This window comes from Tursiops truncatus, chromosome 11 (assembly GCF_011762595.2).
Source record: "Tursiops truncatus isolate mTurTru1 chromosome 11, mTurTru1.mat.Y, whole genome shotgun sequence".
NCBI lineage: Eukaryota > Metazoa > Chordata > Mammalia > Artiodactyla > Delphinidae > Tursiops > Tursiops truncatus.
In genome coordinates this window covers 66,886,835-66,902,512 of record NC_047044.1, presented here as the reverse complement: position 1 = coordinate 66,902,512, position 15,678 = coordinate 66,886,835, and the positions used below count along the sequence as shown (strand labels likewise).

At 36.6% G+C, this 15,678-nt stretch overlaps 1 protein-coding gene across 1 annotated transcript in view; it reads right to left on the bottom strand.

The window, feature by feature from the left end:
- NELL2 (neural EGFL like 2) overlaps positions 1-15,678 on the bottom strand; it is a 375,472-nt gene that overhangs the window by 309,821 nt on the left and 49,973 nt on the right. The window lies entirely within an intron of this gene.

Below are 15,678 nucleotides of genomic sequence, written 5' to 3'. Positions count from 1 at the left end.
ATAATGGAATATCAAAGCTTTCCCCATGAGATTGGGAAGATAAAAATATCAGCCAGCACACTTTTATTCCATATTTATTCCATATTGAATGGCCAATGTAATAAGATAGAAAAATGTATTAAAGGTATGAGAATTGAAAAGAAAGAAATATCACTGTTATTCGTAGTCAATATTATAATGAATAGCAGATAAATTAATGCATAAATGAGTAATAATAAATTATAAATTAATGTAACAAAGGTCACTGGAAGATCAATGTACAAAACTCACTTGTATTGCTAACAAATATAAAACAAAATTTTAAATGTGCCAATTAAATTAACATCAAAACATCACATATCCCAGAATTTAACAGAAAATGTGCGATAAGCTTACAAAACAAATGAAATAAAATGTTATATAAAAATGTTACTGAGAAAAATTTTTAAATCTCTAATGCAAATACGTAAATCATTGGTCAAATTTACTTACAGATTTAATAGATCCCAACCAAAAATCAAGCTGATTCTAAAATTACAAGGAAATGTGAAAAAGACAAGTATACCCAAGATAATCTTGAAGAAGAACAACAAAATCTGGAAGGTTTACACTACTATATCTAAAATTATTATGAAACAACAGTAGCTAAAACTATGCAATGTTGGCACATGAATAGAAATATAGACTAATGGAACCATACAGATAGTTTAAAAACAGGCCCATACAGATCAGGTTCAGCTGATTATAGCAAAGGTGACTGCAATTCTAAAAGAAAATAATCGTTCTTTCAAAGAACTGGGGAGCATCAATTAAACATTCATATAAGGAAAAAGAAGATTTCTGCAATGATTCCCAACTTATAGTTATCACCTACGAGTACAGAACATGTAAAATAAGATCCCCAATTGCTGAAAACTCAAGGAATCTATTTGGAGACTGGATTCATCCCATCGCACTCCTGATGGCATCACCAAAGCTATTCTGCCTCTAGTCCTTACTCCAATGTAGAGATGCTGATGATATTTGAAAGGAAGTTAGAAGTATAACCCTTCACTAATTCCCCAAGAGGGCTTACACTGAAGAGTGGTAGGTTGAGAAAGGGTCAGTGCATTCCTTCCTTTTTTCTAAAATTTTTCCAGCTCACTATCCCTTTATGATATATAGCATTGTTCTAATTTCAGAAATGGTCATACTTTTTTCTATAAAACTCAGATTAACATATTAGAGAGGAAAATTTGAAGATTTGGTCATTAAAAATAAGCACTAGCTGTTCTGTTTTGAAAGACTCTGAGGTGCGAGTATTTGTGTGTGTGTGCACATGCATGTGCACGCGCAAGGGTATATTTAATATAGTTAAGTAATAAAATACATATGGTTCCAAGGGATTTATTAACTGAGGTATCACTTCATTTGAATTTAAAGATGAAACTCCTATTGAAAAGTTATTTTATAGTTATCTCTTCTTTTTTAACACCTTTATTGGAGTATAATTGCTTTACAATGGTGTGTTAGTTTCTGCTTTATAACAAAGTGAATCAGCTATACATATACATATATCCCCATATCTCCTCCCTCTTGCATCTCCCTCCCTGAAAAGTTATTTTAAAAGACCTATATAAAACATGGATTTCTTTTTTCCAATGAGTATATATAATTCTATTTCTGCAGAAAGGAAGTGGAGTAAATTATCCCTGGATCTGTGAAACCATCTGTGATGTGTGTTAATGGTCAAGTAGGGTTCAAAAACTACAGAAATGATATTTTATACATCAAATTCTCATAACATCCACTTTGATATGAAAGGATCTAAAAATATACATACATAGAAAAGTAGAGCACAGTCTGGGAGGGAATAACATATTCATTGAGGAATCATTAATTACTTGATCCTTTAGTATATAAGACACTATGTACTTAATTTTACATTAAAAAATCCATAATACATCACTTTTTAATTTCTGAATTTGGTTACTTAAGTCAATCTCTTTTGTGGAAAAAATTCACAAAACAAAACATCTTTTCTGGATGTAGTTTTACCTTTAGAATGATTTAAGTCAACTCTGCCTGAAGGAAAGAACTTGGTGACCTCTTAAAATCCATATACATTTATATACACAATTTAAACATTACTGTAGTTTTGGATGAATTGGAATTTGTGTGTATGTGCATGTATAATTCCAAGAGAATACAGCAATGGTGTCTTCAATTTCCAGATACTTAAGTGGCTTTACAAGTGTATTAAAGTGTGCATGCAATCGTGCTATCTCAAAGTATAAACAGCAAACAATATTTCTGGAAGAAGATTATGTTCTCAAGATGGTAACTTTTCATCATCACCTTCACCTAAAACAATGATTCATGATGCTTTTAGGAATACATCCATCTGGAGTGACTAAGTGACTCCCAAAGACCCTCGATGCCCTTTGATTCCAGGAAGTATTTTATCTGGTTTCAAATCTTCCTCTTAACATTTTGCTTTCCTAAGGTCGTTTAAAAAATCGATAGGACTTCCTTAGGTCAATAGAGGTTGGTCTGTGCAGGAATTTCTGGCAGCTTTACACGTAACACATTCTGAAACTACGGGCAGACAATAAAGGAGAAGCATTGATGCGTGTAAGGCAACTAGAAGTTCTAGGGAGGCTGTATTTGAAAGAAAGGAATTAGTCACAGGGGAGAGTAAGCTGTCAACACTGCAGCATCTGTTTTCTGACATGCTTCATGGGTCATCATGTCTCCTCTATTGTTCAGAATAGATAAAAGCCAAGCAAGAAGGCAACAGGATTCATGGGTCTTCCACTGAGGTGACATTTTGCTCTTAGTGAGCCTATTACTTCAAGCGTTCCCAATCGAAATGGCTACTGGACCCCCCCTAACTAAAGAAAATAGATCCAACTGGGCCCCAAATTCTAGTAGGGAAATGTCAAAAATGTAGGAATCTTAGTTTTAAGTTTTAGCACAAACTTTTTATGGAGAGTCAATTTTAAAAAATGAAAAGACAAAATATTTTCCCAATCATGCAGACCACGACAGCTTTATTTATACTGTTATCAACTTCAGCAAGCCATGATGATGCTATTGAAATAAAGAAATAAATTGCAAGAAAGAAAACTTCTGGATAAAAATGTTTACTATAACAAAAAAGCTTAATAGAAGAAAAATATATGATTGTTGTCTTCAAAAGCAATAGAAAGCAAGAGTATTAACCCTGTCAATAGAGTTCTTGGGTTTTGAGGAGGAAGAAAGGCCATAGTGTTGCTCTAAAACAGGTAGAGAGAGAAGTTGTCAGGATGGTGGTTACAGGAGAATGGGCTCTGGTGTCAGGCAGCCTGGTTCAAATGTTGATTCTGCCACTTACTGTAACCTTGGACTTGAGACTTAACCTTTCAAGGCCCCATTTTCTTATCTGGAAAATAAGGATAAGAATGGTATCTACCTCCAAGATTGTGATGCACATTTAATGAGATTAATCCATGTAAGGTGTTTAGAAGACTACATGACACAGAGTAAGAACTTAATAAAGTGTTAATCCTTATAATGCAGAGACAACATTTCAATGAACCTAAGAAATCAGCCAACTACCATACACTGGATATCAGCAGATTCTCTGCACTTCTCATTCAGTCATTCCTCAAACATCCACCAGCCATCTTTACAGCAGGCACTGTACCAGGTACAGAGAATACTGGGAAAAAGAGACAAAAGTCCAGGTCCTCAAAGAGTTCCCATTTCATCATTTTCCTGAATTGACACTCCCCAGGATGATGATTTGCTATAAATGTAGGCCTTCCTTTTTCGTGTCCAGAATTTTTATATTTCTGCCAGATCTTTATTTTACATGGCCAGACATCTTTATACTGTCTTATTACTCTACATTCTCATATCTAGTTAGAAATGGAGAGATTAAAAATAAGCACAACCTTTCTTAATGTGATTGAACAAAACACCTGCAATAGATCCTGAATTCTGACAAACTAAAGGATAGAAAGATTTTGTCATATATTTATTTCAGTTACTGGCTGATGAATAACAATCAGAATTATTTTTTAAATGTAGAAAACACGCAATTAGAAATGTCAAAAACTGAAAATCCAATAACTAGACATCATAGAAGGCTAAATGTATTTCCAGCAAAATTTGCCTGGAAATACATCTTATATACACTCTGATCTTGTTTTCACAAAGGTCTTTGAGTTTAGTTCAATGAATGCAATACTCTATATAAAGCTATCAAGAAAAAGGTAGAAAAGTTGGGCAAATCAACTTTATGGAAATAACATTATTTTCTCTGAATTTCATTCAGTATAAATGAATACTTTTCATTAAAGAAAAATACAGTAGTTAATTTAAAGATACCTTGCATAGTGAAAGGGGATATGCACTTAAAATGAGATACAAGGGCTTCCCTGGTGGTGCAGTGGTGGAGAGTCTGCCTGCTGATGCAGGGGACGTGGGTTCGTACCCCGGTCCGGGAGGATCCCACATGCCGCGGAGCGGCTGGGCCCGTGAGCCATGGCCGCTGGGCCTGCGTGTCCGGAGCCTGTGCTCCACAACAGAAGAGGCCACAACAGTGAGAGGCCCATGTACAGCAAAAAATAAAAATTAAAAAATTAAAAAATGAGATACAAAAGTCTGAATTACCATTTTTTAGGAATATATTTTTACATGACATATATTCCTTAAGTTTTTGACAGTATAAAAAATGAATTTGAGTTAGAATGAGTTCAATTTTCCATTTTATCATTTTATTCGTGTCACTAAGAAGCAATCGTATCTTATACAGGTGGGAACAGTCAATGGATGTTAAGGCAGGTGGGTGAAGGTCTGATGAGGAACAGGATATTGGAATGAAATTGAATTATCTCCCCATAAAATACTGATCAAAATCAAAGGGAAAAAATAGTGCAGAACCTGGCAGATCACTAACTTGACCAGGTGATCAAGGTTAATATCACAGCAGTAGAACAGACTGACACAGTGTACCTCCAGATGTGGTCAGCATCATTTCTGTGGTATTCCTAACAAGAATGCATAGCCTGAGTGTGATGAGGAAACATCAGATGGACCCAGGTTGACGGTGATAATATGGAATGAAATGCCTATACTTCTGAGACTGTAAAGGATGCCCAAAACAGGGAATGGAACTGCTCCAGATTGAAGGAAATTATAAGATATGATAACCAAATGCAACATGTGTTCTAGAATGGAATTATGGCCCAAGAAGGAAAAAGAGACATTGTTTAGATAGTTGGTGAAATTTAAATGGGGTCTGAGATTGGATGGTATTGTGCTGTCAATGCTGATTTCTTGATTGCATTGTGTATGTTGGTTATACAGAGAGTGTCCTTGTTTTAATAAAATATATACTAGAGTATTTAAGGGTGATGGAGTATATTGTCAGTAAAAGGCGTACTGGACTGAGATAGAGGGTGATGGAGCAAATGAGCTAAAAAGATTACCAATTAGGAATCTGGTGAGAGAAGAGGCAGTTCTTTGTACTGTCTTTGTAACTTTTCTGTAGGTTTGAAATGATTTCCAAAAACATTTTTAAATTAAAAGCAATCATTAACCTGGGAACTCTCCTGCAAATATAACTGTCAGTGAGTTGACATTCTTAACATATAAAGAATTTTACAAATAAACAAGAAAAATGACAAGACTCTGGTGTAAAAATGGCAAAGGATATTTAGAAACTATTCATCTAATCAGAGATACCAACAACTTACTAATAAATATATGAAAATGTACAAATTCACTAATATTCAAAGAACAGTAAACTTTAGAAATGACAGTCATTTCTCAGATATCATGTTAGCAGAAAGTATTTTAAATATAGTGCTCAGTGCTTCAAAGTGTATAGTTCAAGTCATCTGCAAAGTAAATTGTTTCCTCAAAACACATATCTTACTTTCTTTTCAGTGCTGATCAGGGTATTTTTACTGGCTAAGTTAAATGGATTTAAGTTGAAATATTCACTGATTCGTGTATTCTCTAGTGCACTCACATCCTCAATAATAATCAAACATAATTTTTACACCACCTAGAGTTTTAAATAACCAAAGGTCAAAATACAAAGGAAAGATGACAGCATGCCAATCATCTCCTTCTTTAAATGCTCAATGGGTAAAATCACTGAAAAGAAGAGGCAAAATTTGAATGACTTTCATTCAACTATTATGAAATACATCAATATATGGTTTCAAAAATATGACAGCTTGCCAAGATCAATGGAATGCAAGTGTATACAACAGCTGGGGAAATAAGATTTCTTAAGTAATGGAGATAACGTAAACTCCATGTCAATAAGGACACCAAAACAATTTTTTTTTTTTTGGCGCTACGCAGGTCTCTCACCGTCGTGGCCTCTCCCGTTGCGGAACACAGGCTCCGGACGCGCAGGCTCAGTGGCCATGGCTCACGGGCCCAGCCCCTCCGCAGCATGTGGGATCTATCCGATCCCACGAACCCGTGTCCCCTGCATCGGCAGGCGGACTCTCAACCACTGCGTCACCAGGGAAGCCCCCAAACAATATTTTGCATGGACTTTTTTAAAAGGCACATGCTTCACCACACTACAGGAGATAACAAAACAAGTTACAAATAAGCTCAATTCTATTTCCTGTCACTTCCTAATAAACTGCAGGAAGGTCATTTTAATTTGTTAAATGAGTCTTTCGAAAAATGATTTTAAGTGATTGACCAAAGGCCTAAACAGCATTTGGGAAGTTTCACAACGACATCGTAAGACTAAAAGGAGAAGAGTCTTAATGCCAAAGAATTAAAATATATTACAACAAATCCCTCAACATTCAGCTTGGAAAAGATCATTGAAATGTCAGTGCATATCAATGTATGGCAGATTAAGAAAAGAGAATTAAATGAACTTTGATGACACCCTGAAAATTTTCTTATTATGCTTGAGCTGCATCCAAAAACTCCAACTTTCCTCCAGAGACAAAAGAGAAAGCAAGTTAAATACTATAGCAGATGTTACTTTTGATACAAATCAGAATCCATTTTTCTGGTAATATAGTAACTTAAGTCTTTTACAAATTAGAAGATATAATGGAAAAATAAAGATCCCACTTGAGTAACAGAATAGCCTGTAACGTTCCTAGGAAAAAATCAAACAAAATATGTGTATGCCCTTTATAGAGATAATTATAAAGAAGAAATGAAAGAAAATGAAGAGATAAGTCATATCCCTGGATTTTAAAAAATGAATATCGAAAAATGTTAACACATTAATCTATAAATGTGACATAATTCCAATATAAATCCCAATGGCATTTTTTTCATAAAACTTATCAAACTGATTCTAAAGTTTATACCAAAGAATAAAGTTTCAAGCATAGCAAAAAATCTGAACAGGAAGAACAGAGACCTGAACTATGAGTTAGCAAGTCTTATAAAACTACAGTAATCAGAGTAGTGTGGTCTTCCTGCAGGAGCCACAAGGAATCAGTAGAGCAGAATACAAGGCCCAGAAACAGACCTCTGAATTGACAGAGATTTGGTACTACATTTGACATTACAAATATGTGAGAAAAGAATGGGCTTTTGGGTAACTGGCATTGGGACCACCAGCTTCACCTATTAGATATTACACAAGATAAGTATACCTAGATCTAAGTTCAAGATGTCCATTTCTTTTCTTTGTTAGGCAGGACAAAATGATCAATCATTGAATACAGCGGGGCAGATTAAGATGGAAAGTTAAATACAGATGTATCATCGTCCCCTTTCCAGATCTCCAATTAAAAGATCAATAGTAAACTAATCAACAGTATTTGTATTAATGCCTATGTATCAGTATTCATTGCAGAGTCAAATATTGTGCTGAGATAATCTCTCATTCATTGTCACAAATTCTTCAACATCCAAAGAAAAAAGTTAGGTAGCATCAAGGACAGATGAATTTTTTTCTTACTTCCCCCAAATTGCCCAAAATCATGCCAAATTTTCTATTCTATAGAGTAGACCATAAATTTCTCATAAAGGAAATTTTAAACCACAGAATGTAATCTAGGGGACTGTACCAAAGCTACATCAAGGGACAGCAAAAGGATTTTACTTATCGTGAAGAAAATGCAGTTTTGCAAAACATGGAAAAAGAGAACAGAGTCCTTTTGGAATTCGGGGAAATTTTCTCATCCATTTTTACTTACAAATATACTTTTACTTTTCAATTAGCCTTTACTGTTTTCATATTTCTCCTCTATATTTCTTGTACAAATAGATAAGTGAATAATATCTTAGAATTACTTCTCTAGTCTTTTTTTTTTCCTTTCAAAACACAATAGCCAGAAAACTGTAATGATGAGAAAACGCCTTTGATCTGCCTAAGTGTCTTAATTCTTTCATACATAGAGTACTATATATTATTGTCTGTTGTTTTTAGGTAATACTGATGTTGGCTAAACATACACAGAAATGCCAAAAGAGCCAACAATCTTTTTACACTGTGCTCACATGAAGTTTGTGGTCCAATTTTTAACAGCAGCCCCTACTTGAAAAACATCACTGGAAACCAGCATCTCAGGTTTGGAGGCCAAATGAGACTGTTCACGGCACACCAGGGCACTGCTTATAAGGTTCCCAGTAGCTTCATAATGATGTCACTTTGTTTGAAGCTGTGTTTCAGTACCAAGATGTGACTTAAGCACACTTCCAGTCCCAAGATACTGTGATGTCTGCCTTTCCCACTTCCATCTTGCTCTTAGCTCACTTCAGACACCCCAAGACCCAGAGCGCGTCCATTAGTCTCATATGTCCAAACCAACAAAGTTGTGTGATTAGGTTTCCAGCTTTCACACAGTGGCTGAGATGTTGCTACATAGCTCATTACAGGTGTCTAAGTTCTTATGCTCTAAGAACTTGACTTGCAGTCATTTGGAAGCAGCGTCTACCAGTTAGTGAAATCCTCACGCCTAGAGCTAATGGCATTTCAGGAGAGATAAGGCACCCTGCATCAATAGAGCAAATTTGAACATTCTCCAGATCCTTTACCCTAGCCTGGAGAAAACTCTGTGATGTCATTTGTGATTCCTGGTGTACTCGTGATGATCTTTCGCTCGATCTTCCACTCATTTTTTCATCCACCAAATATTTATTTAGCATCTAACTTTGTATGACAGCATGGCAGGTAAAATCGAGTGTGCAAGTTTAATGCACAATCCTTTACAGCAAAAGAAAAAATCTAATCAAAAATTGTTGTCAGCTACATAAAATTTCAGGCAAACACACAAGTACTCCTGGGAAAAGGATTAGAAAGCTACATCCTGGAGTCTTATGGTGGTTGTCTACAACCACTGCAGGCATGGCGCTGATAAATGTTTAACATTTGGCTCTCTGTTTTCTACAGAAATAATTCTAAGATATTGGTTCATTTATCCGTTTGTTTAGGGAAGATAGAAGAAAAGAAATATGAAAAAAGTAGACTCATTAAAAACAGAATATTTATCAACAAAAACACATTTTTTAAAAAGAGCTCTACTCTGTAGCACTTGCTTATTTCCATAGTCTACTTCAAGCTACAACAGTGATGTCAGCCAGCTCACAAAGTTTCAATTCTTATCAGCCAGTATAAGCCTGCTCCAGCACACCACTGACTGGCTGAGAAACATTTTCTTCTTTTAACTTTTCTTACTTTCAAAATGTCTTTAATGATAATAGTGGTTGCCCCCAGGGACAGAAATCAGGTGGCCGGGGAGGGATGAAGGTAAACTTTTTCTCTATATCTTATTGTGCCTTTTAAATTTTGAACCATGGGATGTATTACCAATTTTTTTTAATTACAATTACAATTTAAATTTTTTAAATCTTCAGTAAATATTTGTTACCAAATAGATTTAGATTTTTAAAATATAAATTGTGATCAAAGGCAGCAAATGATACTTTTTGCCATCTCATATGCAATGAATACATATATATATATGTGAAACATTGAAACAACAAGATGTTATATGTTAGAATGCCACAAGGAGTGGCCCAGATTTAAAAACCTGGAGAAAGAAATTCATGTAAACTGGGAAGGTCAGTAAAAGCTTCACGGAGCTGTGAGTGAAGTTCTGAAGTGTGAACAGGACTTGGATGAGCAGAAAGAAAGGGATCTACACAGAGGTGATGAGCAGACTGGCCACTGTGCCTGGCATTTATACTCCTACTGAATGATACCACTTTTCTCCATCTCTGCCAGTGCCGGAGCTGACATTCCCCGCAGCCTCTATTTCTCACTGACCTCTCCCTACTTCATTTGGAGTCAGAGCAAGATGCGCAATAGCCAGATATCTCAGGATAGCTCACTGCCGTCAACCCGCAGGGAGATAAGAGTGAAGTCAGGGACTGAAACGAGAAGCAGGGAAGCCGCTTCACATCATCTCTAGTAATAACATTAATGTTTATTTAGTGCTTGCTCTGCAGCAGGCACTCTGTGGTCAAACTCACAAAGCCTAACTCACGGGGTTATGAATAACTCAACTTCTTGCCTTCTACCAAGCAGGCAAGAACCTGTGGTCAGTGGAGCACCACAACCTCACCCCACCCACTCCCAAAAGCAACTAGGAAATGAGCTTCTTTCCTCATGAGGAAGAGCTCTTCTGTGAACTCAGACAGACCTGACGGAAGGCTGGATCCACATCTAATCACTGCCAGTTAAAGGATGACAGATCACCTGTTTCTTTTGATGAGCATTTTTCAACATTTAACTGGTTTACAGCTAACAATCCTTTGAAGCACATAAATGTATTCACTTATCCAGGACCATATTTTGCAAGCTAGTCATCTTAATGGATATGTCAGATAGTTCTACTGATCAAAATTTGACATTTTTTGGATAGTTTGGCATTTTTAATGACAAAATTAAAATTTTGTGAGAATCTGATTTCCCTGATTTAATTTGCACCCAGTAATGGAATACTCTTTGGTCATTAATGAACAGATTATAAATGAATATTTACTGGCATAGGAAAATCCTCAAAAAATTTTGCTAAATTATAAAAAGTTATAAAATATGTAAGTGTGATTTAATTTTTTAAAAAAATAGTATACCTATACATTTTAAGTAGACATTTATAACTGAAAGTATTAGTAGACACTATCCCCAGGGGGATAAAATTACAGATGATTTTTGCTTCCCTCTTTGTGATTTTCCTAATTTGTAAAATTCACTATCAGCATTAATCTTATATGTAATGTTTGAAATTTGTAGCATAGTTAAAATTTCCACATTCTAGAGGATCCATCCATCATTACGTGAGAGTAGAATCCACACTACTTACCCAGAAAAAGCCTGGCCCTGCCCTTGGGAACTGCCTACTTCAGCCACCACAGGAGGATGTGGGTACCTTCTGTTCAGGCATGGCCTTATTTGGTTCCTCAATTTTCATAATAAAATGTCAGTATTTCCTACAACTCAATTGCTGCTGAGGTTCAACACAACTTTCATTTAACTGTCAACAAAGAATAGCTGCAATTTGGGTATTTATCAGAGAAGTCTAACTTGAATTCAGTATTATTCTCAAGACACTGGGAAAAGCAACTGGTATGGAATATTGCCTAGAAGACATGGTATTTTATCAGGATTTCACATAGGAGGTACTATTGGCATTCTGAGCAGTAAAACTTGGTTGCACAGAACTTTTGTGCACACTACCAAGGGCCTCGAAGACAGTACAACTTCAAACACCTTTACACCTAGATGCACGTTACTGGCATCATTATAGATTTGCTTTTTCTGAAGCGCGCAGTGGCTTGACGTCACCAGCTGACACGAGGTCCTCTGAACTTGTTCCTCTAAAGGCACTCACTATATTTTACCATAAAAGGTCATAGGAGAAATAAGTCTCTGGTCTCAGAACCAAGAATAGTTGCATTCCCTTATCATCTAAGTGGTTGTCTATTTCTTCTTTGCCTTGGTTTGCATATTTCATTTTATTTTTGTCTTATTGTCCTGTAGATATCTCTATAAACCTCCTTAATTTTTTGTGAAAATAAGCAGAGAATAAATAAGTGTTCAGGAAATGATGACACTAAAGAGATGGCTGAGAATAAGACTAAGGAAAGAAAGATATCTTCAGCAACAACAACAGGAAAAAAAACAATACAAACCAAAGCACAAGGTCTGAGAGGGTGATGGGAGGTTAGGAGATATCACAGTGGATGCATAAAAATACCGGACTCGGGAATCAGAATTATGCTGAGTGTAAAATAAGTCAGACAGAAAAAGACAAATACTGTATGATTTCACTCATATGTGGAACCTAAAAACCAAAACAAATGAACAAACATAACAAAACAGAAAGAGAGTTACAGATACAGAGACAAACAGGTGATGGCCACAGGAGAGAGGGTTTGGGGCGAGGAGAGAAATAAGTGAGGGAGACTCAGAGGTACAGACTTCCAGTTATAAAATAAACGAGTCACAGGTTTGAAATGTACAGTGTGGGGAAGATAGTCAATAACTACGTATGTGTGTGTGTATGGTGCCATCTTAACTTATTGTGGTGATCATTTTGAAATATATAGAAATACGCTGCGTAACAGGAACTAATAGTGTTGTAGGTCAATTATGCTTCAAAAACAAACAAACAAACTCACAGAAAAAAAATCAGATGTGTGGTTCCCAGAGGCGGGTGATGGAGGAAGAGGGCATTGGATGAAGGCACTCAAAAGGTACAAACTTCCAGTTATAAGATAAATAAGTACTAGGGATGCAATGTACAACCTGGTAAATATAATTAACTCTGCTGTGTGTTATACATGAAAGTTGTTAAGAGAGTAAGTCCTAAGAGTTCTCAGAAGAAGGAAAATTATTTTTCTATTTCTTTGATGTTGTATCTATATGTGATGATGGGTGTTCACTAAACTTACTGTGATAACCAGTTCATGATGTATGTAAGTCAAATTACTATGCTGTACACCTTAAACTTATACAGTGCTGCGTGTCAATTATTGATATATCTCAATAAAACTGGAATAAAAAAAATCAGAAGTGGGTTTGGGTGCCGACTCTGTCACCATCTAGATAAGTGATACTGTGAAAAAACAGGCAGAAGAGAAGCTAGTCTAACAACTTCAGACACTGAGAGAAGGCACAGCACAGAGGTGCAGGAGACCAGCTCTATAATCATACTACCTGAGTTTAAACCCTACCCGCATTTACTCTTGGGAGCCTTTAACAACTTAACCTCTCTAAAACTTGTTTTTCTTATCTGTAAAATGGTAATGAGAATAACGACCTTGCAATATGATGGGGCTTTAGTGAATTTTTTTCTCTAGTATCATCAAGCACTTTATACGGATTTACAGATGAGGAACCTGAGGTTCAGAAGAGGTAAGTGATTTACCCAAGGTCACAAAGCCAGTACCCAAGGTCACATAGCCAGAGCTATGACTGGAATGCACGCAGTCCTTCTCCAGATCTGCACTCTGAACCACTATCTAATATTGACGTAAAAGGAACTAACCCATGGAATGCACTGAGCACTGTGCCTAGCACACGGTAAGCCTTTAATAATTGTTGGCTTCCCAAGCAAATGAAAAGTGCCTTCCAAATAGATATGATTTTAAATATCATAGAAAAATATCCTATATCTCAAATATGGTATTTGTTTAGGTAAATGTTATCAAATTTGCAGATGATACAAAGGAAGAATGAAGAATTAATAATCAATTTAACAAGAATAATCGGAAAGCATGAGAGCTGAGCACAAAGATTTATGTATAAATATGTCCATCACGGTGTTGTTTATCAAAGTTAAAAAAGGAAAGAGTTCAGTATCCAAAAGTAAGAACACACACCGACACAGACAAAAAACTGGATTAAAATATGACAGAATTTCAATATCAGTCTTCTTCTGGTGATATGATTCGTATGACTTTTCCTATTTCTTTATTACACCTGTCAGTTGTCCACATTTTCTACAATGAAAATATGTTGCTATGCTAATTTGAAAAAAATATATATTATTTTTAATTGAAATAAGTCAATATAAAGCCCTACACACAACTTTAACAAATCTACTTCATAGGAACAGTAAGATAGGATCTGTCTGACAGCAAATCTTCCTTCAAAGACCTATCTGATAAAAGTTGGGTATTTCGGTAGTCCATATCCTTACTATGTCTAAGGTGCTAAAAAAAATTTTCAAACTATTTTAATATGTATCAGTTGGAAAGTGCATAGATTATAAGAAATGCATGCTGGTCAAACATTTGTAGAGTTAATGTATTCAACTCTAGGGACCAACAAAACATTGACCATCTGGATGGGATGGTCGTGAGGGATGTCATCTGGAAGAAGGTTAGGCGAGTTCCATGTCTCTACAAATGGGGTAGTAAGAAGCCACAGGGCTTAGAAAAATCTCTTGCCCAAAATACAGGGGAAGTTTTCTTAGCAAACAGAAATAATCAGCAATAAATCAGGCTGCTCTGTGAAGGAACAATATCTTTCGCTGTATGTGAATCATGTTGCCTAAAGCCCACTGGAGAAGAGCAGGGTCGCAGCGTTACAAATGAGGAGCTCCCCTGATGTCAATCACCTGAAGACGAGGACCAGGAACATACCAAGGCGAAGAGCCCTGGTGAACCCTTGGACATGGACCTCTCCCTTTCTTGCTCAGTCTTTTTTTTTTTTTTTTTTTGCGGTACGCGGGCCTCTCACTGTTGTGGCCTCTCCCGTTGCGGAGCACAGGCTCCAGACGTGCAGGCTCAGCGGCCATGGCCCACGGGTCCAACCGCTCCGCGGCATGTGGGATCCTCCCGGATCGGGGCACGAACCCGCGTCCCCTGTATCGGCAGGTGGACCCCCAACCACTGCACCACCAGGGAAGCGCTGTTGCTCAGTCTTAAGGAGCCCAAGCCAATTACCTGGTGAATGTTAGGATGGCACCCTGCTTTCAAAAACAGGCCAAAACCTGGGAGGAGAGAAATCCAAGTGAGGGGCCTGGGAAGTTATGCCAATCCTTTGGGACTAACGATAGAATTAGATGGGGTCTTAAATCCCTGAGAGTAATCCAGGTAGAATGTGATCAGGAACCCTACTCTCTGTGTCAATTTTCTATATTTTGTTCTCCACATATATTTGCTTCTGTTTGCCCTTTAGTATTTAGCAAAGATTTGCCAAGTCCCAGGCTGCCCCAAGAAAAGAGGTTTCTGCCCACATCTGAACAGGATTATTAAATCCATTATATATGTAAAACACTTTACATATATGAACTCTTTGATCCTCACAACTACCTATGAAGGAGGTACTATTTCTATCCTCCTATTACAGATGAGGAAATTGAGGCACAGAGAGGTTATATGACTTGCCCAACGTCCCCAGATAGTCACGAAGTGGGCATTCAAAATATGAACACAAAAGAATTTTCATTGTCAGAACTGTGGTTATTCTTTCAGGAAGGAATCACTTTAAGCTGTTTGATGTTATTTAGTAGCAATTTATGTATATGCTAAGTGTTATGAATGAATTTCTTCTTCCCCCTCTCCCCTCTTCCTCACTACTCCCACCAGCTCTCCTAATCATGCTTCTATGCGTGCGAGGAGCTAAGAAATACTAGACAGTATTTTGATTCAACACACATCCAAAAATACAGCTGTAACTGCCACAGTCTAAGAAGTGCGCTGAAAAAGAATTTATCTGTCTGTGATTAAAATTATAAGACTATTAAACTCTAAACCCAGGCAATATCTTAAAGAAAC